At 38.8% G+C, this 25,425-nt stretch overlaps 1 protein-coding gene across 2 annotated transcripts in view; it reads left to right on the forward strand.

The window, feature by feature from the left end:
• The window catches only part of RMI1 (RecQ mediated genome instability 1), an 89,838-nt gene extending 67,165 nt beyond the window's left edge, over positions 1–22,673 (forward strand). The window contains exons 6-8 of one of the 2 annotated variants that reach the window (XR_011531816.1): positions 17,363–17,439; positions 21,909–22,039; positions 22,423–22,673. The gene's annotated coding sequence lies outside the window, so the exon portion shown is untranslated. Of the gene's footprint in view, positions 1–17,362; positions 17,440–20,443; positions 21,331–21,908; positions 22,040–22,422 lie in introns of those variants that run through there. The other variant, XR_011531817.1, reaches the window with a different exon arrangement.
• The last annotated feature ends 2,752 nt before the right edge of the window (positions 22,674–25,425 follow it).

Consider the following 25,425-nt stretch of genomic DNA (forward strand, 5'->3'; position numbering starts at 1 on the left):
ATTGAATCAAAGAAAATAAGGAAACTGATGTTTTCTTTACACCTGAGTTTGTCATTGTAACATCATTCCTATTACACTTAGAAAAAGAGCCTGAAGGATATACACAATAGATTGTCTCTTTTCTCTATCCTCTTCTCTTTTTCCTTTGGGGGAGGTTGAAGGTTGGATTGGAGGAGCCCACATGTTTTAACTTTATATACTTACGTCTTTTTTGTTTTGGTTGTAATGGGTTGTTACGGACTTAATCGTGCGTGCCCTGCACCATTCCCTCTTCCCCTGCCCAGTTCATATGTTGAAGTCCTAAACCCCAGTATCTCAGAATGTGACTGGACAGTATTTGGATATAGGGCCTTTAAAGAGATAATCAAGTTAAATGAGGTCATATGGATGGGCCCTAATCCAGCATGCTTGGTGTACTTTAAGAAGAGGGGGTAAGGACATAGACACACATGGAGGAAAGACCATATGAAGAAAGAGGGAGAAGACGGCCATCAACAAGCCAAGGAGAGAGGCCTCAGAAGAAACCAAACTGTTGATGCTTTGATCTTGGATTTCTGGTCTCCAGAATTGTGGAAAAATAAATTTCTGTTGTTTATACCACCCAGTCTGTAGTATTTTGTTTTGGCAGCCTGAGCTAATACATGGGCATTGTCTCAGGTTGGGCTCCCCAGATGCATATGAGGATTTAGGCACCAGTAGTTTATTTGGGAGATGATTCCCAGAAAGCCTTAAATGGGAGAGAGGATGTGAGAGGGGAAGAAAGGAAACCAGTACAGAGCTGCTGCGGACAGCTGGGGTCAAGTCTTGCCACGGTCCTCTGAAGACTGTGTAGAACACGTCTCAGATTGTCCCACCTGAGGGCTGAGGAGGCAGGGTCATCCACCCCCTCCTCCCTGATTTGTCTGGGGCAGGAGTTGACTGACTCCCGATAGCTCTGGCCTGACATGCACAGTGATGAGCTCCTTCCTGCATCCAGAGAAAGCCTTCAGGCAGAGGGCTGGAGGAGCTTGCAATAAGAAGCTGCGGGTGTGCACAGCAACAGTGAGTGAGGGGTTTATTTGCTTTCGTAATAAAACACAGTAAAGATTTAAAAACAGGAAAGTGGGGGCCGGCCCTGTGTTCTTAGTGAGTTTTCTTTTAGCTCTATGATTTTATAGGAAGGAAGGGATATTCTCAGTTTAGCATATTAATCCCATTTTCAGAGGAAGACAGTTTTAAGTCCTCTATTGGAGAATAGTTTAGCACCTTGCCCCCTTCAAAACGAAATATGAGCTTTCAAAAAAAATCCTGCCCTGTAGTTGTTACAGCATTTTGATGTGCTTTTATATTTTAATAATTTTTATTGTGGTACATTAATTTTGATTAGAAATGTTCCCACACACATGCCCACTGGTGGTAATTTTCTTTGTTTACCGTCTCATTTTGGGGGGTACTGCATTCTGATAACTCATTAGGATACATGGTTGGAAAATTCTCATTTTAAAGTAGAATAGTTGTTAAGCAACATTAAAATTTAATTAGAACTCTTCACTGCATTTCATTATGAGGTTATTCTGTAATTACTCAGCAAGTCCTGGTGTTTACTAATGCAGCAGTGACAGCACATAATACTGCTAAATTATTGCCACACTGCTGGAGAAGACAATTGGAAAATGGGGAACAGATAAAGGTGTTGTTTAAAGAGCCTCAGGGGGAAAGACACAACCTCAGAACATAATCCTGGTTTTCTTTTACCTACTTTTTTCCACGTCCATCTAGGGCAATAGACAGCATGTAGATCTCCCCTGTCACAGGTTAAATAGCCTACATATAATGTTTCCAGTTGCAATTTTCACATTTTGCATGAAACCCTTTTCTTGCAAGAGTAGGCGTGAAGTGGGGCTTGATAGACGTAGTTCTAAATTGCTCAGATATATTTTATGTGGGGAGAAAATAAACCTCCAAATAACTGCCATAAACCAAGATTTCTAAGAAGCTTTATGCTTTTTAAATACTCATATTTTATTCTTCTTTAATTGGGATACAGATATTACATTCTGACCAGAGAACATAACGGTGTTAGGAAGCTCCATCAAATGTACCCTGACTCTCTAAAATGAGGCAGGGATGTGTTGGTTACAGTTTTCATACATGAGCACATTGAAATCCCTGTTTCCCTTTAAAATTTTCCTTTATGCAGATCTCATAATCTCGCCGTTAATTTGATTCCCTGCTCCTTCTTTCATTATGCCTGACTGCCTCTGTACACTCAAAGTGAATTGAGGCAACGATTTTGATAATTTGGATGAAAATTAGTTTTAACAAAGACATTCAGATAATAGGCGTGATATATGTGTGTGTGTATGTGTGTGTGTATTTGGTGTTAGAGTTGGTTTGGTGGGAGGTATTGAGGTGAGAGGATGAGATAACAATTCCAGGATCAGTTAGCCGTTGTAGGAAACTTTTGGGGAGAAGAAGGTAGTGGGTGCTGGTGGGCAGACTTTCCCTGAATCCTGTCATGATTCCTCCCATTCTGTGAGGCCAGTCATGTCCATCTATGTGTGATAACATGGGAGCCTTCCCTGATTGGAAGAGGGGATGGACAGGCTCAAAGCGCAGGCCAAGCAAATGATATGGTGCCAGCCTATGGGTAGAATTTCTTATCTGGGTCAGTGGCTCCTATTCATTTCTCCCCCCAAAAGTTACTCCATTGAAAAAGACCCATAGCTTGCAAGTGCAGCCCAAGGAGTCTTGGCCTCCACGCAGGCGCGTAGAAAAGCATCCGACTGGGAAAAGGTTACCTGACTTGGCCATAGGTGAGCCAGCTTAGCAGGGTGATTAGAATTATGGGTTTTGGAATAACACACACTTGGCTTTGAATCCTGGATTTACAACTTATTAATTAGGAGACTGAGGGTGGGCTGCTGCCTCTCTGAGCCTTGCTTTCCTCATCTGTTAAAGCAGGATAATAATGTTTACCTACTTCTGTCTGTGGGCGATTGTGGAGACCAACTGATACAATCTGAAGAAGAAATGTCTGGCACAGGCAGCAGGTACTCAGCGAATGTTAGCTTTTCATCATTCTCAGATTGTGTTGTGGGTGTCAACAGTCACTGCTCACCTTGGTTCTTCTAACAGGGTGCCGGCAAGGGCAAAATCAGAGTATGACCTTTCTTGCATGGCCAAGGAGTCACCATGTTTTTCATGCTGAAACTAAATCAGTCCTTGAACTCAAGTGTTTCCAGAGCTAACAATGATTTGCTTTTTACAAAAATGCCATGAAAGTCAGAACAACTTTTAACTGTGAGTCTCTTTTCGTAAAACAAAAAATTCACATAAGCAAGTGCTAATATTTCAAGAAAATCCTTCGAGGGATTTTAATTGACACGTGTAAATGTTATAGTTCAATTTGCATTTCAGTAGGCATTCTCAATATTTCCTTTTAAATGGGCTTTAGTTCTCTTTTGTAAAACTAAAAATTGATTTCTTCTCTTTAGCAGTATGGGTGTCTACTTGGCTTCAGGGGTAAGAGATGGGTGCAGCTGTTCTTTTATTTCTCCCACTCAGTGTGGAAAAGGCTTACCAGAACAAGGCAGAAGTGAACAGTAGAAATAATATTTTTAAAAAATGTGCCTCTGCAAAGAATGGATCAGTGGTTTAACAAAGATTGACATCAGCATGACATTCTCTCCATAAATGCACAAGGCTGCACAGAAAAATCCTCCCTATTTTCTTTTCTTTCTTTTTTTTTGAGGAAGATTAGCCCTGAGCTAACTGCTGCCCATCCTCCTCTTTTTGCTGAGGAAGCCTGGCCCTGAGCTAACATCCGTGCCGATCTTCCTTTACTTTTTACGTGGGAGGCCTACCACAGCATGGTGTGCCAAGCGGTGCCATGTCTGCACCCTGGATCTGAACTGGTGAACCCCAGGCCTCTGAGAAGCGGAACCTGCGAACTTAACCACTGCACCACTGGGTCAGCCCTTCCCCTATTTTCAAGTACAGTCAATCTTCTATCTCTAATTTCTCCTCGATACCACAGTGCATCTCTTAAAATGCACTGCAGGGATGGGCTTTCTTTGCCTTTCCTGCCTCTACTCTGGGATGGGAGAGTTCCCTGGAAAAGGATCCAGTAATGGAATTTATTACCACAGTAACTCTTGAACGGGTGTTTGGCACGTGTTCCCAGTCTCCTGAGAAGGGGAATCACAGCGTGGAGCTTGGAATTTATTGAGGTCCCTTATTGAAGCCTGACTCTAGGCCTGCTCACAAGTCTGTGGCAGGAAATTCTAGAGGCTCACCCAAATACACATTCTCTTTCTCATTCTGGGCACATAGCTAGATTACACTTCCCTGCCTCCCTTGTAGTTAGGTGTGGTCATGTGCTTGAGTTTTATCTGAAATTGATATGTCCTCCTTCCAGGCTTGGGCCATATAAACCTCCCACAAGTTCTTTGCTCTTTTCTCCTCTGGCTGGTTAGAACGAGGTGTCTCCCAGGGCAACCGTGGAAGCCATGTGTTGAAGACGGCAGCATCTCCAATCACCTTGGGCTCGCTGAATGACTGTTCCGCCAACCTGTTCATTTGCTCAGTACTGTTTTGTGAGCAAGAAATAAACTTCTATTGAGTTTGAGCCATCATACATTCGGGGGTTTCTTTGCTATAGCAGTTAACCTATCCTAACTATAACTCACTCTTTTTCTGCACTTTCAGTCACATTGTATGTTTTAACAGGGCTATCAGTTCTGCTGACACAGGACCAGTACTCATTTAAGCATCTGGTGTAACTCTTAATCCTTATGTATTCCCTTTTCTGAGAATCTGAGGTGTAGGTTATTGTCTAATAATGCTAAAGTAGTTCTTTTAAAGAATATCTGGCATTTCCATCCCACCAAATCACTTAGAGGACCTTTCTGTTCTTTAAAACAGTCACAATTTATTCAACCACTCATTCCTTTCATCGTTTGATGAATAAATCATGCATTCATTTGATTTTCTGTTCTCAAAAATGTTCCAGACATGGAAAGCAGTTTATAAGATGAATAGAATCAAAAGAAAAAAAAGGCCTATGAAAACCAGGAGTGAAAAAAGAAAGGAAAATAAGGGTACAATCAACAGAATGGAGCCAGGAATATGAACTAACTTACATAGGGCTCTTCTCGTTAGCCCCTGCCCTCTCTGACATCTTACTTCTGAAGCTACTCCTGGCTGCTTCCTCTCACCTCCTTCTTCATAAATCCTAATTTCTTGGAAGACCATTTCTTTAAACATTTCCTGATGGCTCCAAGCTTCCATTGGCTTCTCTGGGATCCTTGGTGGCTTTTCATCCCCTTAAACTTCTCTTAGGCAGTTGAACAATTTGAAGTGGGAAGCCTTAACTTGGAAAGTCATTTTTCTTATTACTCATGAGGCTGAATATTTTTTTATACACCATACTTATTTTTCATTTATATTGATTCTTTTATGAGTTTTTATTCTAGTGTATTACTGATTTTTCTATTGAGTTTCTTTTTGTATTGATGTACAGGTATTCTTTGCATATGAACAACATTAATCACATTTTAAAATATGTATGTTACAAATATTTTTCCCAGTCTGCCTTTTGCCTTTAAAAAATATATATGCATGCTATATAATTTTTTTGAATTTGTTCCTTTTTCTTTAAACCTTTAATTTTTTTTTGAGCAGTTTCAGGTTGACAGCAAAATTGAGGGGAAGGCAGAGATTTCCCATAAACTCCTGTCCCCACGCATAGCCTTACCCCATTAGCAAGGTGGCACATTTGTTACAACTGATGAACATACACTGACGCATCATTCTCACCCACAGTCCGTAGTTTACATTAGGGTTCACTCTTGGTGTGTACAGTCTATGGCTTTGGGCAAATGTATAATGACATGTATTCACCATTATAGTATCATACAGAGTGGTTTCATTGCCCTACAAATCCTCTGTGCTCTGACTGTTCATCTCTCCCTTCCCCCAGCCCTGGGCAACCTCTGATCTTTGCACTGTCTCCACAGCTTTGCCTTTCCAGAATGTTGTATAGGAGGAATCATACAGTATGTAGCATTTTCAGATTGGCTTCTTTGACTTCGTAATATGCATTTAATTTTACTCCACTTCTTTTCATGACTTGATAGCTTATTTTTAGCGCTGAACAGTATTTCATTGTCTGATTGTACCATAGTTTATCCATTTGCCTGCTGAAAGACATCTTGGTTGCTTCTAAGTTTTGACAATTATTAATAAAGCTGCTATAAATATCCATGTACAGTTTTTTGTTTAGACATAAGTTTTCAACTCCATTGGGTAAATACCAAGGAGTCTGATTGCTGGATCACGTGGTAAAAGTATGGATAGTTTTACAAGAAATGCCAAACTGTTTTCCAAAGTGGCTGCACCATTTTGCGTTTCTACCAGCAAACATGCCAGCATTTGGTGTTGTCAGTGTTCCAGATTTTGGTCATTCATATAGGTGTGTAGTAGTATCTTATTGTTGTTTTAATTTGCATTTCTCTAAGGACATATCATGTGGAACATCTTTTTTTCTTTTCAATTATTTTATTGAGGTCATAATTGATGAGGATTTTAGGCTGGTTAATTTTAGAAAACTGCAGATGAGAAGCAAGCTCCGAGGACTGGAATTTGCTTGCTCTCTGAGAGATATTTGCATTTGTGAAGGAAGGGGGGATGACCTTGTAGGGACCTGAAATTGGCCACCCCAAGATATGTCTCTTTGGCATCGGGATTGTTTTGGGCTGATTGCTTTCGATAAACTGGGACAGGGAAGGAGGCTCTGGGGAATGGAACTTGCCCTTGTTGGGACACATTTACATTTGTAAGGTAAATCTCTATCTGTAAAAGGTGCCTCCCTCTCTGTACCAGGAAGAAGAGGAGAGATGACCTTATCCCTAGAAACTCTTAATGGGGAAGGCAAGAACTTAAGTTGGTTGCTGTCTGGCAATCTCATGTAACTGATTTAGGGTGGTGGCTTCTGACCTTCACTTAATCCGATTTGATTCTTGTCTAAAAGTCATGGGATCACCCAATGACCAGACCCCACCTGCACTGATACCATTTTAACTTTTTTTCATGTTCTTTCCTTTGTCTTCATAAAGAGATGACTCACATACCTATGCCTTAAATTTAGCCCTAACCCTCAACTCGGGGCAGCAGCAGGAGCTCTGACTGCCCGTGGGTCCTGTCCCCACGCACCAGCTCTGCCTGCCCATGGGCCCTGTCCCCATGCCAGTGGGGGCAGCAGAAGCAGCAGCAGCAGGAGCTCTGACTGCCCGTGGGTCCTGTCCCCACGCACCAGCTCTGCCTGCCCATGGGCCCTGTCCCCATGCTATTCCACTCTCTAAATAAAAGAGCACTACTGCCAGATCTTAAGAGTCTAAGAAATCTTTCTTTCGACTCCTCGACTCACCGACCCCGCATCAATAATGGTTTATAACATTGTGTAATTTCAGGTGTACATTATTATTTATCAGTTCTGTATAGACTCCATCACACTCATCACCAATAGTCTAATTTTTGTCACCATATATTTGTGCCCCTTTATCCCTTTTGCCCACCCTCCAACTCTCTTCTTCTCTGGTAACCACTAATCTGTTCTCTTTATCCATGTGTTTATCTTCCACGCATGAGTGAAATAATGTGGTGTTTGTTTTTCTCTGTCTAGCTTATTTCGATTAACATAATACCCTCAAGGTCCATCCACGTTGTGGCAAATGGGATGATTTTGTCTTTTTTTTATGGCTGGATAGTATTCCATTGTATATATGTACCACATCTTCTTTATCCATTCATCAGTTGATGGGCACTTGGGTTGCTTCCACATCTTGGCTATTGTGAACAATGCTGCAATGAACATAGGGATGCATAAGTCTCTTTGAATAGTTGATTTCAAGTTCTTTGGATAAATACTCAGTAGTGGGATAACTGTATTGTATGGTATTTCTATTTTAAATTTTTTGAGAAATCTCCATACTGTTTTCCACAGTGGCTGCACCAGTTTGCATTCCCACCAGCAGTGTATGAGGGGTGGAACATCTTTTCATGTGCTTATTTTTCATCTGTATATTTTCTTTGGTAAGTGTCTGTTAAGGTCTTTGGTCCATTTTTAAATCAGCTTGTTTGCTTTCTTATCGTTGAGTTTTAAGTATTTTTTGTATATTTTGGATAACAGTACTTTATCCAATGTGTCTTTTGCAAATATATTCTCACAGTCTGTGGCTTTGTCACCGACTAGTTGCCCAGAGAAATTCAAGGGTGGGTTTAGAAGCATTTAAATGTTTTTCCAAATTGTTTTTGTTTCCTTTTGTTATGTTAAGGAGATGCAATCACCAACCACCCTGAACCAGACCAAGCCTCACCACGAGAGTTACACCTATGACCTTTACCTTCTATTCATATTTACATTTAATGCTAAGATCTCTCCAGGAGGAGTTTAGGTCTTGTTACTGTAACCTACAGTATATGTGGAAGCATGTTTTCCAACTGAGCCAGCGCAAGCGAATACCTACCTCTCCCTTTTGAATATTCATTCCCCATCCAAAATAAATGTCCCTGCTTCCCCTTGTTTGGGGATGCCAAGACTCTGGAAATGATTCCTCATGGTCTCCTATTTGTTGCACATATACCTCACTTTGTGAGACAACTTACTTCTGGGGGAGAGTTTGATTTAACTCGCCAGGAGGGAACCCACTTTGGTTTCAGTAACAGCTTGTCTTCTCATTCTGTTGACATTAACTTTTACAGAATTTTCTAGTTTTAATCAAGTCCAGCTTATCGGTTATTTCTTTCATGGATCTTGCCTATGGTGGTATATCTAAAAAGGCATCACCATGCCCAAGGTCATCTAGGTTTTCTCCTAGGTTACCTTCTAGGAGTTTTATAGTTTAGCATTTTACATTTAGGTCTATGATCCATTTTGAGTTAATTTTTGTGAGGTGTGTAAAGTCTGTGTCGAGATTCATTTTTTTTGCAAGCGGATGTCCAGTTGTTCCAGCACCATTTGTTGAAAAGACCATCTTTGCTTCATTGTATTCCTTTTGCTCCATTCTCAAAGATTAATTGACTATATTTATGTGGTTCTATTTCTGGGCTCTCTATTCTGTTTCATTGATCTGTTTGTCTATTCTTTTGGCAATACCATGCTGTCTTGATTCCTGTAGCTTTATAGTAAGTCTTGAAGGTGGATAGCATCAGTTCTCTAATTTTACTCTTCTCTTTGAATATTGGGTTGGTTGTTCTGGGTCTTTTGCCTTTCCATATAAACTTTAGAATCACTTTGTCAATATCCATAAAATAACTTGCTGGATTTTGATTAGGATTGCAGTGAATCTATACATCCAGTTGGGAAGAACTGATATCTTGACAACATTGTCTTTATATCCATGAACATTGAATATCTCTCCCTTTATTTAGTTCTTCTTTGATTTTTTTCCATGAGAATTTTGTAGTTTTCCTCATATAGATCTTATATAATAATATTTTTAGAATTATACTTAAGACTTTCGTTGTTAGTGTGCTATGTAAATGGTGGTGTATTTTTAAGTTAAGATTCTACTTGTTCTTTGTTGTTATATAGGACAATAATTGACTTTTGTTTATTAATTTTGTCTCCTGCAATCTTTCTGTAATCACTTATAAGTTCCAGAAGTTTTTTTGTTGATTCTTTTGGATTTTCTACGTAGGTGATAATGTCATCTATTAACAAAGACTGTTTTGTGTCTTCCTTTCCTTCCCTTTCTTGAGTTATTGCATTAGCAAGGACTTGAAGTACAATGTTGAAATGGAGTGGTGACAGGGGACATCTTTGCCTTGCACCTGATCTTAGTAAGAAAGCTTTCAGTTTCTCACCACTAAGTATGATATTAGGTATAGTGTTGTGTTTTTTTAATAGATAGTCTTTATCCACTTGAAGTCCCTCTCTATTCCTAGTTTACTGAGAGTTTTTGTCACAAATGGGTGTTGGATTTTGTCAAGTGCTTTCTCTACATCTATTGATATGGTCATGTGATTTTTCTCTTTTTGTTTATTGATGTGATGGATTATACGAATTGATTTTCAAATGCTGAACCAGCCTTGCATACCTGTAGTAAATCCCACTTGGTTGTTGTGATATTGTGATTTATAAGAAATATATATTTGGTCTTCCCTGTTCCTGGCCCAGAGCGCCTAAAATCCTTGGAATTTCCTAAGTGATGAGAGTGATAAAGATGTCTTTTGTTTTGTTAATGAAGTGACTTGGAAAGCACCTAAAGCTGGGGCCTTGTTGCCAAGGAAACCAACCATGTGATTAGAGGGTCGGAACTTTCCATCCCACTCTCCAGACCTCCAGGGAGGAGAGAGGGGCTGGAGATTGAGTTCAATTACAATGGCCAATGATTTAATCAATCATGCCTGCATAATGAAGCCTCCATAAAAACCCAAAAGGATGGAGTTTGGAGAGCTTCTGGCTTCCTGAACATGTGGAGATTCTGGAAGAGTGGTGCACTCAGAGAGCATGAAACTTCTTCACCCCTTCTCCGTACTTTGCGCTGTGCATCTCTTCCATCTGGCTGTTCCTGAGTTATATCCTTTTACTGATAATAAACCAGTATACTACTTGAGTTATATTACTTACTGGTAATAAACTAGTAATCTAGTGAGTAAACTGGTTTCCTGAGTTCTGTGAGCCACTTTAGCAAATTAATCAAACCAAAGGAGGGGGTTGTGGGAACCTCTGATTTATAGTCAATCTATAAGAAGCACAGGTAACAACCTGGACTTGGAATTTGCATCTGAAGCGGGTGTAGTCCGGTGACACTGAGCCCTTAGCCTGTGGAATCTGATGCTATTTCTGGGTAGATAGTGTCAGAATTGAGTTGAATTGTAGGACACTCAGCTGGTGTTGGAGAATTGCTTGGTGTGGGGAAAAACCCCACACATTGGAATTGGTGTTGTGGTATAGAATTTTTTTGGTGCTTTTTTGGATTTGATTTGATAATATTTTGTTGAGGATTTTGTTTGAGCATCTATGTTCATGAGAGATATTGGTCTATAGGTTTCATTTTTCCTTTTCTTTTAATGTCTTTGCCTGGTTTTGGTATTAGAGTAATGCTGGCCTCAGAATAAGTGAGGAAGTATTCCTTCTGCTTCAGTCTCTGAAAGAGATTGTAGAGAATTGGTATAATTTCTTCTTTAAATATTTGGTAGAATTCACCAGTGAATCCATGTGGGTGTAGTGTTTTTTTTTTGCAAGGTTATTAATTATGGGTTCAATTTCTTTAATAGATATAGGCCTATCATATTGTCTATTTCTTCTTGTGTGAGTTTTAGCTGATTGTGTCTTTCAAGGAATTGGTCCATTTCATCTAGGTTATCAAATTTATGGGCTTAGAGTTCATAGCATTTCTTTATTATTTTTAATTTTTATTGGATCTAGGATGAAACCCCCTCTTTTATTTCTGATATGGGTAATTTGTATCTCTTTTTTTTTTTTTTAGTTAACCTGGCAAGAGGCTTTTAATTTCAGTGAGCCTTTCAAAGAACCAGCTTTTGATTTTGTTGATCTTCTCTGTTGAGGTACTATTTTTAATTTCATTGATTTCTGCTCTTTTATTTTTTCTTTTCTTGTGCTTACTTTGAGTTTAACTTGCTTTTCTTTTTGTAGTTCCCAAAGTTGGAAACTTAAATTATTGATTTTAGATCTTTCTTTTTTTCCTAATATGTGCATTCAATGATATAAATTTCTCTCTAATCACTGCTTTTGCTGCATTCCACAAATTTTGATTAGTTGTATTTTCATTTTCATTTAGTTAAAAACATTTTAAAATTTGAGATTTCTTCCTTGACTCATGTGCTATTTAGAAGTGTGTTACTCAATCTCTAAGTGTTTTGGAAATTTCCAGGTATCTTTCTGTTATTAATTTCTAGTTTAATTCCATTGTGGTCTGAGAGCAGACATTGTATGATTTCTATTTTTAAATTTGTTAAGCTGTGTTTTATGGCCCACAATGTGGTTTATCTTGGTGAATGTTTCATGTAAGCTTAAGAAAAATGCATGTATCCTGATGTTGTTAAATGAAGTAGTCTATAGATGATAATTATGTCCAGTTGATTGAGGGCGTTGTTGAGTTCAGCTATGCCCTTACTGATTTTCTGCCTGCTGATCTGTCCATTTCTGAGAGAGGAAATGTTGAAGTCTCCAACTATGATAGTGGATTCATCTGTTTCTCCTCCCAGTTCTAGCAGGTTTTGCCTCATGAAGTTTGACGCTCTCTTGTAAGGTGCATACATGTTAAGAACTATCATGTGTTCTTGGAGTATTGACCCCTTTATTATTACCTTTTTTATTCCTGATAACTTCTTCCTTACTTTGAAGTCTGCTCTGTCTGAAATTAATATAGCTACTCGTGCTCTATTTTGATTAGTGTTAGCATGCTATATTTTTCTCCACCCATGTACTTTTGTCTGTGTGTGTCTTTATATTTAGAGTGGGTTTCTTGTAGACAACATATAGTTGGGTTGTGTGTTTGATCCACTCTGACAATCTCTGTTTTTTAATTGGTGCATTTAGACCATTGGCATTCAAAGTGATTATTGATATAGTTGGATCAATAGCTACCATATTCATTACTGTTTTCTATATGTAGCCCTTGTTCTTTGTTTCTATTGTTGTCTTCCACTCATTTTCTGCCTTTTGTGATTTTAATTGAGCATTTTATATGATTACATTTCTTTTCCCCTCCTAGCATATCATAGTTATACTTGTTTTTCCTTTTTTTTTTTTTTTTTTTAAGATTTTATTATTTCCTTTTTCTCCCCAAAGCCCCCCGGTACATAGTTGTATATTCTTCGTTGTGGATTCTTCTAGTTGTGGTATGTGGGATGCTGCCTCAGCGTGGTTTGATGAGCAGTGCCATGTCCGCGCCCAGGATTCGAACCAACGAAACAGTGGGCCGCCTGCAGCGGAGCGCGCGAACTTAACCACTCGGCCACGGGGCCAGCCCCTGTTTTTACTTTTTTTAATGGTTCCCCTAGAATTTGTAATATGTACTTACAACTAATCCACGTCCACTTTCAAATAACACTATTTCACTTCATGGGTAGTATGAGTACCTTATAATAACAAAATAATCCTATTTCCTTCCTCCCATCCTTTGTATCATTCCTGCCCTTCATTTCAATTACATATAAGCATGCATAAGCTCATATATATATACACATGTAAATACAAATATACATAAGCAAACATAACTGAATACATTTTTGCCATTACTATTTTGAACAAACTGTTACCTATTAGATCAATTAAGAATAATAAAAATGGATGAAGGGGTCAAAAGCTAGAAATTTCTAGATATAAAATGAATTTTATGGGGAGATAATGTATAGCATGGTGAGTATAGCTAATAATACTGTATTGCATATTTGAAAGTATCTAGGAGAATGGATCTTGAAAGTTCTCATCATGAGAAAAAAAATTTTGTAACTGTGTATAGTGATGGATATTACCTGGACTTATTGTGGTGATCATCTTGCAATATATACAAATATTGAATCATTACTTTCTACACCCAAATCTAATAAATGTTATGTTAATTATACCTCAAAAAAAATAATAGAAATGAAAGTTTTCATTTTACCTTCACTTTTTCCTTCTTCAGTGTTCTTCCTTTCTTTATGTGGATCCAAGTTTCTGACCTATATTGTTTTCTTCTTCTCTAAAAAATTTCTTTTAACATTTCCTGCAAGGTAGGTCTACTGGCAAGAGATTCCCTCAATTTTTGTTTTTCTGAGAAAGTCTTTATTTCTTCTTTATATTTGAAGGACAATTTCTTAGGGTACAGAATTCTAGGTTGGTGGTTTTTCTCTCTCAACACATTAAATATTTCATTCCACTCTCTCCTTTCTTGCCTGGTTTCTGAGAAGTTGGGTTTAATTCTTATGTTTGCCCCTCTGTAGATAAGGTGTTTTTTTTCCTTTGGCTTCTTTCAGGATTTTCCCCCTAACTTTGATTTCACGCAGTTGGAGTTGGGCTGGAGCTGAGTATTTCTCTTCTCTCATGTGGGAAAGAAGAACTGGCTGGAGCAGGGTGTTTCCCTTCCCCCAGGAAGGAGGTGATAACATGTTACCAGGTTGGATTCTGGCTAACTGTCTCCCAGGAGGGCAGGCCTTGGTAAGAAGAACAGAGTGCTCTGGTAGATTTCAACATGGTTCCTTTTCCCTTCCCACTGCCAGAAGCGTGAGGGGATCTTTGTCTGATATTTACTGTGAAAAACTGGCCAAACTCGTGGAGGTAAATCTCACAAAATCGTGGGGTCCTTCGTGTGACTGAGTCACTTGGCGTTTTACTCTGAGACCTGTCCACACTGAGCGTCTAGCAAGTCACCAATTACAGTTCAGGTTTTCTCACCCTGGCACTGTTTCCTTGGGTGGTTTGCACTTGTGAGTCTGCTCTGGGAAGCTGTGAATCCCTGTATCCACCTGTCTGTGTCTCCAGTCTCAGCAACAGCAGTTTGCTGTGTGTCCTCACCTCTCTTAGACGTCCTAGGAGAGTTACATATTTTTCAGTCTGTTCTGGTTTTTACTTGTTGTTAGGATGGATTGGTGGCTTCCAAGCTCCTTACATGCAGAACCAGAAACCATAAGTCACATTATTATTTTGCACTTCCCAGAAAATTCCATCACACTTCTTATCTGTACAAGCTGTACATTATATATTCCTATAAAAATTCAAAGAATAGATTATACAAGGAAAATATCCCCTTTTAACCTTCACTCCTGTGTTGTTGTTTCACTTCCCTTCCTGGGGAAAAAACACTTAACTATAAGGTTGGTGTGTATCTTTTGAGATATTTAATTTTCTACACCCTTACATTTAAATATTCACATAGGGATCACATATGTATATAGTAAAAATGGAATCATGCTGTATGTATTATTCTGTGACTTCCTTTTAACTTAGTGTATGTTTGGAGAACTTTCTGTGTTGTGTATCTAAATCTTCCAAAAAAATTGCTGCACAATATTCCATTATATTGATGTATTAGAATTTATTTAAACATTCTTTTCTCTATGGACACTTAAGTTGTTTCCAAAGTTTTATTATTATAAATGGTCCTACAACAAAATTCTTCATTCCACTTTGAACACTTTTAGAAGCATTTCTCTAAGATAGATATCTAGAAGAAGAATTGCTAGATATTTTAAACATTTAAAGATTTTTTACAAATCTGATGAGTAAAAAAGGATTATCCATTTTTTGTTTTAAAGTACATTTCACTGATTTCTAATGAGATTGAGCATTTTTCACATATTTATTGGCCGTTTGTAACTTTTGTATTCTTAATATTAATCTTTTGCTTTATATGTTATAAATATTTTCTTTTTGTTTCTCACTTGTCCTTTAAACTTTTCTTAAGGTGTCTCTTATGGTTAGGTTTTTCTGTTTTATGAAGCCAAGTCTGCCAATCTTTCATTTTTTCACTTTTGGCTGAAGAAAATCTTCCTACTGCAAGCTCACAAATGTATCCTAGTTTTCCTCTCCATAAAAATGTGTAGGTGAGGCAGAAACAGGTTAGCTGGTTAGCAAACTCTTTTCCTTTTCCTCCTGAGCACATAGCCAGACTTTATATTCCAAACTTCCAATTGTGTGTGGCCATGCTGTGGAGTTCTGGCTAATGGAATGTGGACAGAGGCAAATTGCCATCTTCCGAGACTTGCCTGTGTGATCTTTTATGCTCCTTTCCCTTTTGGTTAGCTGCAATGGCTACAACCCCCAGGGAGAAATGGAGAGCTAAGAATTGAAGATGGTGGAACCACAATATAGAAGGTGCCTGGATCTGAATCACCCCTTGGAGAAGAACTACTCAATCAGAGTATTTTGAATTTTACACGAATTTTAAGCCACTAAGATTTGGAGATTTATCTGTTACAGCCGCTGATTACCTTAACTAATATATATTTACATATATATATTTCTAATATTTACATCTTTAATACAATTAACAAAATAACATTTTTATGGTTGGTATGAAATAAGGATCTAACTGAATTCTCCCCCTACTCCCCAAATGGACAATCAATTTTTTGGGATAATTTGTCTTTTCTCTACCTGTATAAAATGTTACCCTTATCACATATTTGACTGTACCATATACAATTGCCAATTTTCAGCCATTGTTTGACCTCTAAAAACAGCAGTTCAGTCAACTTAATATTAAATTATCTTACACGTATTAGAATGTTTATAGATTTTCTATCCCTGCCCATCAATCCATGTTTCTTTACCAGAAGCATACTGTAATCTTTAAGATTTTAATTACTATAGCTTTATAGTATATTTCATATCAGGTAGGGCAAGATGAACTTTACAATCAGTTGGTCAAGTTCTACAAAAAATCCTGTTGGGATTTTGTGTGGAATTGGATTCTATTTGTTTTGACTAATTTTTTGGAGAATTATCATGTCTATAATATGGAGTTTTCTCAATTGGGAGTATGAACATAAACAGGTAAGTAAAACTTGTCCAGAAATAATTACAAATGTATGAGCCACAGCTCTAGGGAAGCCAGGGTTTAAGGGCCACTGCTCCTATCTTTCTAAACTAGCAGCATGAAGGGCAGTTTATTCACTGCGGCATTCTGAACTTTAGGCTGTACCTGGTCCCCTCTGGTTTCCGTAAGGGAGAAAGGGCTACTGTTATGGATTTACTGATTAATTTTCTGCATCTCTTCACTAGGGTGTAAGCACCATAAAATTATGACTTTGCCTCCTTTATTCACTGCAGTTTTTCTAGTGCTTAGAACAGAGCCTGACCCGTCACAGACCCATAATAAATATTTTTCAGAAGAGGGAAGGAATGAATGTGAGGACTCTAACCCTTGATGAAGATGGTGGTTTACATCCAGTACCTCATACATCAGGTGGACCTCACAGCATAAGGGTGCTTATTTTTTCTGGCTCTTAGCATGTTCCCATGGCTGCATCTGTTGAGACATGCTGAATTGTTATGGAGAAATGGTGTATAAAATGGCAGTGATGATTAAAATATTCACAAACATGGCCTTAGAATAAATATTGCAATGAATGAACAAGGTTACTCATTGCAGCACTGTTTGTTGTAGCAAAAGATTGGAAAAAAATCCAAATGTAAATCAATTGGGAAAAGGTTAAAAAAACCCACCAACTATGGTATATTCATACAATGGAACGCCATGCAGTTGTTAAAAAAAGTAAAACTAAGGAAGAATTGATATGGAAAGATCTCCAGGATAAACTGCAATGTTAAGTTAAAAAAAAAAAAGCGCAAAAAGCAGACTATATATTATGCAACCTTTTGTAGAAAAAAGGAAAGGAAATAAAAATACACATTCATGTTTCCTTCTAGATGCATAAAGAAACGCTAAAAGGATTAAAAGAAATTAATAAAAGTCATTACCTGTTGAAACGGTGATGGGAACTGGGGTGAGTGTGACACTTTTCACTGTACTTTTATACGTTGTTTGATTCTTGAACCATGTGAATATATTGCCATTAAAAATTGAATAAAATATAAAAAATAAATGATGACGATAAAGATTATATTTCATCCAAGAAATACTCTCTATTCTCTAGTTGGTACAATAAAGAAATGAGCATTATTTCGGATTTGTACACACTTAGGGGAATTGGTGTCTTTGGTGTAGCTGTTCAGAGTTTGCAGAAGTAACATGTAAGGCAGCAGCAGCCGAATCAGACCGATTTCCCTGGTTGGTTGCGTCTCATTCAGAAAGCCTTTCTCAACCAGGCAGTTAGGGTTAAAGAGCTTTTGTTCTTCCTCCTTTCAGGCTTCAAGGCTCAGTGCACACCGAATCATTTTAGCGAAGCTTCTGTTTTGACGCGAAGTGTTTCAGCCTTGTCCTCTTAGTTCAAGTTAGATCAATTAAATATCTCTTAATGATTTCGGGGCAAAATTGGTTCCAGACGACTAGCAACTGACTTGCCCACAGCTCACTTATTCACCAAAATAATTAATTTGTTAACAAATGTAAAGGCTAGAATTGAAAATATTGAACAGTTTCAGCTGCCTTGGCCCGGTTCATTCATCTTCCTCATTAATATTAACCATCCTTTCCTATGTGGTTGTAAGAGTCATTGTCTTTTAAATTTATCTTGTGAATAGAGGTGACAGGGCTTTGTTTATGGTACATATTTAAAAAGCAGCTTCATCATTATCTAAAAAAAGGCATCATTATCAGAAAGTATTTTTTATTATGAACTGTATCAACAGAATTTACACAAATTCAGCCACTCTCTTCTAGGGATTTACAATGAAAGATTTAACTTAAACCTGAAGCTAAATAAGGTAGATTTGATAATAACTAAGTACTTCTCTGTGAAGTACACTATACAAACATAGGGTTTTGCTATTTTTTGACATGCATTGTAATAGAAAAATAATACTTAAAAAGGGTAGAAAATGACATAGAGGATGAATGGGCAGTTCAGGTTGGGGAAGATGGATGAAAGTAGTTTTAATAACATAATCAGCTTTCAGCTGGGTAAAAAGGCCCCCCAAATGTTCAGGTTATTAACTGATACTCACCAACCGCTTGGTAATCATGCATCAAATGAGAGTGAGCACTAATGGCTCAAGGAATTGCCAGCCATTCCTTTTTTATAACTCAAATTATAAAGTTTTATTAAAATATTTTCTGGAGCCAGGCCGGTGGCTTAATGGTTAAGTTCTCACCCTTGGCTCTGGCAGCCCAGAGTTCGCAGGTTCAGATCCTGGGCATGGCCCTACATACCACTGATCAAGCCATGCTGTGGCAGAATCCTACAGACAAAATAGAGGACCCTGAGCTAACATCTGTGGCTGATCTTGCTCACCAAAAAAGAAAGTCTTGGTGACTTGGTGAACAAATTTCTCACCAAAAAAGAAATCTTCCTCATCAGAAAAGAAAAAAAAATGTTTTCTCCACTTGTCTTCAATTATTTAGATCCAATCTAATTTTCCTTCAAAATTAAACTCTGGGGCTCAAGCTAACTTATAAGACTGAACATTTAAAAACAGATGTCCTCTCTACCTGTATGTAACATCACTGGGAAAGAGGATGGTATGTTTCCACTGTGCTGTGCTGAAACACAACCATTTTTCTAAATTTATTAAAATAATGTGTGACAGAGAAGCATAACTGAAGCTGCGTCCCTGAAGACCGAAATTTAGAGGGCCTCCAAATGACCTTTTTCCTCTCTCTCCTATCCCACCCACTGCTACTCTAACTACCTCTTCAGTGGCTGTAGCAAGCTCCCTTTCACTTTTACCTGAACACCTTGGCAGTGGGACACAGGGTCAAAGACTAGGAGAATGAAGCATTCAGGGTCTGCAGTAATAATACACCTTCAGCTTCTTGGATAATATCACAGAACTGTCCCTAAACCTTCGGAATCTCAGGGGCTATTCAAGAAATAACCCCTGTCTGGGATCTGGACTTCTGGGACTTATTTTGTTTCAGCAGGCATCCCCTGGATATTATTCAGCTTTGTTCAGGAGCCGGGTACAGCTACATGTAAAAGGATGCGTGGTAAACAGCTTGCTGCCTTTCCCAGTTGGGATACCTGGGACTTAGAGCCGCCGTCCCACTTGACCATCGTCTAGCCTTCTTCTCCCTCTCCATCTTTTATTGTTCCCTTTCTCTCTGCCTCTGATCTTCTCTCCCTCTCTGTCTTTATTTTCCTAGATAAAAATTACCTTTTTTATGGTCCCAGTTGTATATCATCTTACTCTGAGAAAAAAAACACATTTTGATAGAACCAGCACTTATGAATTTAATAACATCACTGGGAATGACCCCGGTTAAAGCAGTTCTGAGTATCTCAGGTGGAGTGACTATTTCTCAAGGGCTAGATACTGTCTCATTTGAATGGACAGTACCCACAGTTTAATTCATGAATGTCTACACCTCTATGGCATGCAGTTATTTCTCAATTATCTGCACCGACCAACTGAATAATTTGAAAATATTTGGCATTGGAATGCACGATACAATTGTTTTTCTCACAGAAGCTTATTTTACTAATTACACTTGGTTTGGACTTGTATTGAAATCTATGCTTCTCTAGAGTACTCACCAAACTGCTTCTAAGGAGAGGCGATCTAGAAATAGTTGGGACACGGACAGAAGCCAGAGGGAAACGCAAAATGTTCAGAATGTTCAGAATCAGAAGAATCGACATTTAGTTATTTATACTTTTTATATTCTAAAAAAAGATTTTGAAGTGGAATAATAGCTGTGGCTCACACTGGGAGCATTATGCCTTTCAAGGCCCAAATGTAAGATTCCACTCTTTGTCCAGTATAGTATTTTGCTGTCTGATAAAAGAACAACAGGAATCATTCCTGGATGGCCCACAGTGTCAAGTTCTGTGCTAAATACTTGACATGGTTTATCTCACTTAATTCTCAAATTACTTGCTGTTCTCACAGATGAGGCTCAGAGAGGTTAATTACCTTGCCCAAAGTCACATAGCTCGGACGTGGAGGAAGCATCACTTGGAACCCAGCTTTTGTGGCTCTGACACCTGTGTTCCTGACATCTTCACCCTACTGCCTCTGATTTTGTGGATGAAGATAGGCTCTGCAGCTATGACTGCTTTCCATGATGAATTTTTAAAGTGGATCTCAGAGCCTGAAGCACTGCCTGCATTGAATATGAAGGAATCAGGCCTTGTTAAAGTCAAATTATCCCATATGAGAAAGGGGTTGTACTGATCCTACCAGGACAGTTTTAGAAAGCAAGTGGATCCCAGACCTTTGATGACTGTCCAGACACACTGGTTCCAGACAAGTGGAAAGCCTTGAGATACCTTTGTATCCACATGGTCTTGGCTTGACCAAAGGACCTGGCTGTGGAACCGTGCACCCAGAGCCCCAGCTTCCTGTTCGCCATTGCATCCCTTGCCCTGTATCGTCCTCTGCTAAATGCTCTCCCTCAAATACAGGTCTTCAAGCAGTCATGGGCTGTGCCTCAGCCCTAGGATGGGCAGTACCCCTTGGTGGGCCTTAAAACCCACCCTGCTGCGTAGGCTCTGCTGTCCAGGTGGTAGCCATCTTGTCATTGTCCTCCCTTCAACAGCCTTAGCAAGGACTTAGCGGCTACTTATCCTCCGCAATGATGGTGGCTAAGAACTCAATGGTGTTTGACACTATCTGTGACCTTTGGCGCAATCTCAAGTGTACCCTCTCAGAAAAATTCCTCAGTGCAAGTTCTTTACCTACACCTCTTTTTCCATCCAGCTGCCTACCATCCTCCACTCTCCTGTATCTTAATACAGTCAGAGTCAAAGATCAATAAATATTAAATTTATCTCTTAGCAGCTAATATCAATGCTTCGTATAGTGGTGAAGTCCTTGGGTAGTTACTCAAAACTGTTAGAGTCAATTATATCAGTTTTGTTTTTTAATGGGGGAGAAAAAAACCGAACCTACAGCAACAGCAATCTTCCTAAGCATGCACTCCCTCACCTCGTGGAAGTTACTTTGCAGAAACAATGCACAGTATCCGAATCATGTCAGTGCAAATGACTACTTTGTCAAGAAGCAGGGACTTAATGCTTGTGTTATTTTAAAATTGTTTTCAGCCTGAGATTGGCATACTTAACTGCTTTTTAAATACACTTGTTAAAGCACCAAGGATACTGTTGACGGTATTGAAGCGTCTTTGGGTGGGCTGCTGACATTAAGAAGCAAGGTTGGCATTTTCCTCTCTTATCTCAAACTTGATGATTTTAATATCTAGGCTATTAAATTTGCACCACAAAGGACTCTGGCGGATAAATCTTTTACCAAAGCAATTTAAGTCAACAACAAAAATAAGGAAAAGGGTAAAGCATTTAGCTTTCAGATAACATATGCTCCAAGGACTGTCCTCTATTTTTGTGGCACTGCACAGAGTTGTTTGAAGCTGAAGATGCGTCATTGAGGTTGACTTTTTGTGGAGTCAGCTCCTGAATTCAGCCCTGAAGCGAATACTTTGGCTTCAAGTGTGGGGTTGAGGAATTACTGAAGAAACTTCAATTGGAGGTAAAAATCCTAAATTCTCTTTAATTATTTCTTTGTTGGAGATCAAGAGTAACTCCTTCAGGGAAAAAAAGAAAACAAAACAAAACTGACTTACTTTGCTTCATTTAAAAATATTGCTTTGGTCTCTCCCCACCCTCAAAGTCCAAGGGCCTTGTAAACATTTGTCCTTCATTCTGCAAACATTTATGGGCCACCTACTACATTCCAGGTACTGTTCTCTGCATCAGGAAGTACAGTGACCGTACTCCAGAAAGACACATTCCTGGGAGCTTCTCTGTACCAGTTCAGGGATAATTTACCTGGGGAAACTCTGGCTGAGACTAAAATGTCTCAGGACAGTTGTGAAAAATAAAGGTACAGAGTTTTTTTTTCTTCTTTGATAGGCATATCAATATGGATTCTATCTGAAGATGTTTTCCTGTTTCTTTTTGGTAAGATAGATAACAAAGGAACACAGGCTGTTTTTAGAGAACTTTCCTGCTTTGTATTGTGGTAAGAAAGTCTTATATGAAGTAAAAGCACTATTCAAGGCTGGGACTATTAGTGTCAAACACTGTGTTATTTGTGATAGAGGAACTATGCAATTTTTTCCCCTTTGGTACGATGTGCATTTATTAAAGCATTTATCAAATAATTTGGTTTTCCAATACATTATCAGGAATTAGTGAGATTGGTTATGGACTTAATTATGCTTTTCTAAAAAATGTTTTTAGTCTGCTCTCAAGCATTTTGAAGTGGACCTTTATTATAGTTACCAAATTGTATGAAAGCACTTTGCCCTCGTCGCATAAGGGTCACAGGTGGAAAGCAGCAGGGCTGAAATGAAGGGTAATGGAAAAATCCAGTACTTGTGTTTGCTGCTTAAATGTCATGGCTGGGTAAATGGATTTCTCTACTTCCTGGGACTCGGCTTCTACTACATTAGTCTGGCAGCAATTAGGGAGGAGAGGTTGCTCTGCAAATTGGCTTGGCGAACCATGCGGTTCATCTTTCTATTGTGCAAAACAGAGAAAATTGCTTCTAATCAATCTACTTCAACTTTTCGTCTAAAAATTATTTACCATCCCATCAGCTGAAAGTACCTATGAAATGCTCCATTTGAATTAACTGAAGGGAAGAGGTATTTGCATCAATAACCTGATTACAATTATGGGGGCACAATCTTCCTATGGAAGCAATAAAGAGACTGCGTTACTATTGAGGTGTCCTTGCCAACTAGATTAATGCTTTTAGGAGAATTAATCTACATTTCAAATATAATTGGACTCTCATTAACTAAATCAGAAATGTACCACTTCATGACTGTGATGTTCAAAAGAGATAGATTTTCTTCCAGAATAGAACATTATTAATTTTGAACTTTTTGTAATCTTTGCATTTGATTCATAGGATTGACCAACCCCTCTGCTTTGTAACTGCCCTAGGATGTAACATTTGGGGGTGCTTAGATGAAAGTTTATTATTCTTAATTCTTTCAAAGCATGAATTAACAGAGAACTGATTTGAGGTACAGGGAAATTTTACTAATTTCCACCTTGCCCATTAGCACATTCAATGATTTAAAAAGTGAATGAATGAATTACACTTCTAAATGAAGTGTATAGTGAATTTGAGGTAGTGCAAACTACAAGAGTAGACTCCTTTAAGCTGGACACAGCTGGCTTCCCTGGGAAACACTAAGATTCAGGCAGCCTGTGCTGGGAAGGAGGGTGTTGTAGGTAAGAAACCTTGGCTTCATTTGAGAGGAAACTTCACTCACAGCTCCAAATCAGGTAAACATTGTTTGGGATCTCAAAAGCAAAAGATTTCTTATGCAGCAGGAGCCCAAATTTCTGAACAAAAGTGTTAGCAGAGAACAAAAAGTCTGTTGAAATCAATTTTTTTTGGACAAGTTCTGATTATTCTCATTGACTAAATCAAAATCATCTAAATTTAAAAAATTTTAAAAAAGGTCACTTCTTTGAAGAGAAAACTATCCTCTCTTAGATGAATGTTAATTACACAATGGAGGATTAGGTGATATGTGCAGATAACGTTCTGTCTTATTTGGGGTAGTGGCTTAAATTCTATGCTTGCGTTTCAAAAGAAGCCCTTTAACCTTTGTAAAAATATAAGTAGAACGCCATCGGAGAGGCCTCCCCTTTTGTGTTTTCTCCCCGACTTCCTCTCCTGCCTCCAAATAGGGGCTACTTATGGCTGATTTGTGCCTACGGAGAGGGGAGGGGGCAGCTGGCTCTTGCTTTGATTTGAGCTCCATTCCTCTTTCTCAGTTCCCCTCTCCTTCGTTACCAGGGCCACATATGTTATTAACACTCAGATACAGCTTGCTACCTCTTGCAAGTTAAGAGGGTTTGGTTGAAGTGGACATTGTGCATTTGGCGCACATGGGACTGCCTGAGTGGCAGCATCCTCTTCCTTTAGTCATCCACTCCTACCCAGAGATGGGCTTCATTAGAAACTGAAGGGCTGGTACTCAGGAAGCAGGGAAGAAGAAAGGGCAGGAAAGGACTCTGAAATGCGGCACTTCGTGCAGTCTCAGGGCTCTTGGGTAACCTGTCCTTGTGGAAGGAGGGCTGCCTGGAGGAGTCTTACACGGGTCCTGCTACTTGCTGGTCAGACCTGCATGTTGGTTTCCGGGGTTTCCTGGTCTTAAGAACTGTTTGTATCTTTTGAATTTAGTTCCAAGTCATAACCTCTCAGGGTCTCTGTTTCCTGATTGCAAAGATGAGAATGTTGACTCAACAGATGACCTCCTCGGGTCTCTTCTAGTGCTAACATTTAATGAAATAATCTTGCAAATGCCTCCCCACCGATGTATCAACCTATTCCAGAAATGAGGAGTGAAAAGAAGGTCCAAAACCATGTGGAAACAATAGTACACTTTAACTCTGTCATTTCATTTCTCTTTTTAAGCCCATGTACACAAGGAGTTCATATTTTATTTGCAGCCGAGTCGGGCCTGCCAGAGGACCTGGTTAGCTCTCAGTACACATTTCAGACGCATGCATCCTCCAGGGCAAGGACGTCCCACAGGTGTTCATAGATAAAACTGATTTCCCACTTTAAGAAATGACTGTTCATTCTCCTATCTTTGCTCAAATAGTTCGTTTGCTGAGAAATGGGAAATAGGGGAAAAAAGGTTTTGTAGGTTCCGTCCTCTCTTCCAGAAAAAAAAAAAAATCTTCGGCAGCAAATGCTTAGGCACCCGTAGAGGTCAGCACCTTGGTGCAGATCATTGAAAAAAGAGCACGATAATATTTGCCTTGGGAATTAATTCCACTTCCCTCCCCCCAAATACTTTATTTTCTATTTCTCCTGGGTTAATTAAAAAATTAAAATAGTTACTAAAATTATTGTCTAGCTCCTCCTCTCACACTCACCCCATC

Source organism: Equus przewalskii, chromosome 22, assembly GCF_037783145.1.
Source record: "Equus przewalskii isolate Varuska chromosome 22, EquPr2, whole genome shotgun sequence".
Taxonomy (NCBI): Eukaryota; Metazoa; Chordata; class Mammalia; order Perissodactyla; family Equidae; genus Equus; species Equus przewalskii.